The following is a 4,418-nucleotide window of genomic DNA, read 5'->3' on the forward strand; positions in this document are numbered from 1 at the left end:
GGCACTGCTCTGGAGCAAATGCTCAAACATCCCTTTGGTCAGTCTCTCAGGAGAGTTCCTTCCCTCCTCAGAAAGCCTGACTGGAAGGTGGATACATGCAAAGTCACACCCTGCCAATTCGCACAACCTCACCCTGGCCTTCTGAATCAGCTTTGCTATCAGCTCTTGTGGCCTAGTGATGGTTTTGGATCTTTGGTGAAAGAGGAAAACCTACTCTATGAAAAAGAGTGGATCCTTCTGCTCCTCGATCCATTGGAAAATCAACCCATGCAAATGTGGCAGCTTTCCTAGAACAATGAACTGGAAAGGCACGTTTGGGTCACACCGATGTGCCTGCCTCTCTGACAAGGCCTTCTGTACCTTTTCGATTGCTGTCTTTGCCTCTGGGGTCAGTTCCCTGGGGAGGCCAGCTCCCTCTCCCCCTTCAATAAATTGAAGAGAGGGTCTAGGTCCTCATTTGTGAGGCCTAGCCAGGGCCTTACCCAATTTAAAGACCCACACAGCAAGTGGAGGTCTGCTAGTGTTCTGGGGTTGCAATTGATCTCCAATTTCTGCAGGACAATGGTCCTTGCAGAGATTTCCAGGCCCAGGTATCTCCAATGCGGCATTCTTTGAACTTTGTTTTTCTGCAATTGGAATCCAACAGAGGTTAAAACTTCAACCACTAGGTCAAGCGTGTATTGGAGTATAGAGTCATTGGGAGCACACACAAGCACATCACCCATGTAGTGAAGGATGATGGCGTCTTTTCTCTCTGCACGTACCGGAGACAGTAGCAAGGCTACGTATTGTTGGCATAAGAACTGGATTTTAGACCTTGGGGCAAAACTTTCCAGTGATAGCGTTTCATCGGGGCTTCCTGATTGATGGTGGGAACTGAGAATGCAAACCTCGGGGCATCTTCAGGGTGCAATGGAATTTGGAAGAAACAGTCCTTTATATCTAATACAGCTAATTTCCAATTCTGGGGGAGCATAGCTGGACTAAATATTCCCGGTTGGAGAGGTCCCATGTCCTCTACAATTTTGTTATTTCTCGGAGATCGTGGAGCAATCTCCACTTGTCCTTCCCAGGCTTCTTTATTACAAAGACTGGGAAATTCCAAGGGCTGCCTGTCTTTTGCAGGTGCCCTTGAGCTAACTGCTCCTTCACAAGTTCCTCAAGCGCCTTGAGTTTCTCACAACTCAAAGGCCACTGTGCTACCCACCTTGGGGTGTTATCCAACCACTTTAACTTGTGGGCAGGGCATGCCACAGTGGCTACTTCCAAAAATCCTGGGGTGTCCTAGGAATGATCAACTGGACTCCCCATTGGGACATGGTGTCTCTCCCCTACAGAGGAGCCTTATAGTCTGCAAGAAATGGGTGAACGCTTGCCAATTTCCCATCACGTCCCTCAATTTGCACAACATTTTTTGAAATTTTTGCCAATGTGGTTCCTCCTGTGCCCTGAAGTTTGCCTGCCACAGGTTGCAATTCCCAGTGTGGTGGCCACATGGTTTTAGGTATCACCGTGATGTCTGCACCTGTGTCCAAAACCCCTTCCACCTGAAGGTTCTCTGACCCATGTGCTAGGTTGCATGCCATCGAGGGTCTATCCTCTCCTACTATCTCTGCCCAGTAGACTCCTGGTGATTTTCCTTCTACTGTTATTTCTACTGGGATGGGAATGGCTTGTGCAAGAATTTGCCCCTTTTCTAGGTAAAATGGAGGGTGTACACAACATGCCAACAGCATAAGACTGGATATTTTTCCCTTAGTAGTCATGGGAACTATTTCAGTCTCTGGAGGTGTGTATGCTGTGTCCCCAATAACGAAATACTCACTGTTCAGTTCCATATCGTACACCTGCAGGTCTTGTGAGCTGTTTGACAGCTCCACTATAATGACTTCCCAATCAGTGGTTCTGAAATGAAATCCTTTGGCAGTCACTAGGCGAGGTCTGCCTAGTGGCTGCCAGACCTTCTTAGTTGTACATTTTACATTTTTATTTTTCTCTCCCCCCCCACCATGATTCCCAGCCTCCCCCTTATTTGTTAAGAGAGAGGCATTGTCCCGTGTGGGTCCTGCTATATTTATATCTTTGCGCGTATGTTTTAGCAGCGGGCATGCACTTCGCACTCAGTTTTTTTGTTTGTTGATCTGTCTCTAGTTCTGATTTTGAGGACAGTTTCTGGCGAAGTGTCCCGGTTTCTTGCAACTCAGGCAGAAGATGTGCTGCAGCTGTTGTGATGACATCAGTTGCCTCCTTGGACTTGGTGCAGCAGTGGACACGGGCTGTAGTTGTGCAGATGTTGTATTTCTGTCAGGGGTATCAAGCAGCTCTGCTCTCCTGGTACACGCATCGATCATCTGAGCAAGACTAGGTGCTGGGTCGAGAGGAAGACTGAGAAGAATTCTATGACAGGTCTTATTTGCATTCCTCTGAGCCATTTCTTTAATCAGCTCTGTTTGTGCCCTGGGGTCTTGCACCTGTCTTTCGACTTGGGTTCTCAAACGACCCACAAACTGTAAAAAACTCTCAGAAGGAAACTGTTTAATGTTAATATAGCTGCCCTTAGCCTCAGTTACTGGTAATTGATACAATGTTTTTTCTGCAGCATTACAGATTTTTTCCAAAACCGACCTACATAAGAGTCTGGTTTGTTTTTCTGGGCATTGTATGTCTCCTGTACCGCATAAATGATGCATTGTAATAGGATTGCCATCACTGTTAATGGCCTCACTGGGTGTATGTTGTATTTCTCGTAAAACTACTGTCAAAGCTAACTTCCACTTATTTTCCCTTATCTCCTATTCAGAAGGTGTTAGTAAACATTTAAATAAATCAGTGATATCTTTAGGTACCATTTCATTTGAATTGAAAGTTGCCCTAATCATACCTCTAAAAATCTCACTGGACCTCCTAAACTCTCTCTGGATTTTACAGATCTCTGTTTTGTCTCTATATGGTAGTGGTTGGTATGTTCTGGTACCGTTTCTCCTTCCTAAATAAACAACCGGTGCTATAGATGGTAAAGATTCATCGGCAGAGGCAGGATTGTGTCCCCCCGCCACCCCCCGAGTCCCGGTGAGAGGCAGGTCGCTCCCCCTTTTCCAGGGTGCTGATGCCATGGTGGAAACTCCGGCCCTGCCCATGCTGTGAGCATGAGGAGGGGCAGGTGGGTGGGGGCAGGAAAGGATTGTGAAGGGGAGGGGGTCGGAGCACATGGTCACTGCCATTATAGTCCCGCATGTGTTTCAGAGACGGTGCAAGGCTCTCTGAATAGAATCCGGACTATATTTCTCAGAAGAACCAGGTGCTAGAAGAGGATACAGGGTGGGTGAAGGGATATCAGGGCTGGGATATTGAGGAGGTAGGTAGGTGGGGGAAAAGGGGTTATTCGGACTGTGATTCTGTGTTTGTATGATCTTTTCTGCTTCTAAAAACTTTTTTCGGGCTTGTAAAAATATCGGAAAAAATTGAGAAGCTTTATGTTCACCATTTTCAACTTTTAAAGTTAATATCTGTCCAATTTGGTCCCAAAAAGAAAGCCATTTCAGTTCTTGCACAGTAAGGTTTGGTATTTCTACTAATAGCCAGCATACAAAATGCAGGAGGAGCTTATTTGAGAAGAATACATTGTTTAAAATATTTCTAAGGTGTTTTAGTATGCTCTTTTGTTACACCGATACTTTTGCACCCATTATTTTAATTGCATCACTGGTCTATTCTCCACCAGACTTTGTAATACAGCACAAATTTTTTGAATTCCCACCGTATCACGGGATCCAAGGGGGAGGCAGGGACGGGCTCCTGCCCTAACTCTGGGACAGGGGATTTCTCCCACTGCTGTGCCAGAGCTGCTGGCTTCCTCCCGTCACTTCTCCCCCCAGGAACGCGGGTACTGTAGCCCGCCGGTTCCAAGCTGGCGTGCGAAGGGTTCCTGGATTACCCTCGCAAGCAGCTCCCGCAGTCACTATGGTAATAACCCTCCCAGCCAGGCGTGATCCCGGGGTGACACGATCGGAGGACTTACCAAGCCTGTGAACTGTGAGGTTCATCTGTGAACTCGTCTGGGGTCCCTCTCCAGCCGGCTCGCCTGGGGTACTCAGGCGAGATTCCCGACCTTTCCCTATCACTCAAAGCCTTTAAAGGCAGCTAGAGTAATAGGGCAGTTGACCGTCCCAAAAAGCTATCGAGATCCTCTGAAATAGTACCTCCAGCTTCTTCATGGGCTTATAGGCAGCAAAGGTTGGGAGCCAACTGTTGTTACCCCCCTCACACAGCCCCCTGAATTATCAGGCTAGCCCAGAGATCCGAGGCTTTGAGGGGAGGAATATCAGGAGATGGCAAAGATTTCCAAAAGAGGCTCTTACCCCGATATATGTTGGTGCAGCTCTCTTTATTCTGTGATGTCCCAGGGGAGAGCGGGGGAA

At 47.4% G+C, this 4,418-nt stretch overlaps 1 pseudogene; it reads right to left on the bottom strand.

Annotated features, from left to right (window-relative positions):
* Window positions 1–229: 229 nt before the first annotated feature.
* LOC146764236 (uncharacterized) lies at window positions 230–3,686 on the bottom strand (annotated as a pseudogene).
* Between the last annotated feature and the right edge of the window lie 732 nt (window positions 3,687–4,418).

The sequence above is a fragment of the Lonchura striata genome, chromosome 35, assembly GCF_050655825.1.
Source record: "Lonchura striata isolate lonStrDom1 chromosome 35, ASM5065582v1, whole genome shotgun sequence".
Classification (NCBI taxonomy): domain Eukaryota; kingdom Metazoa; phylum Chordata; class Aves; order Passeriformes; family Estrildidae; genus Lonchura; species Lonchura striata.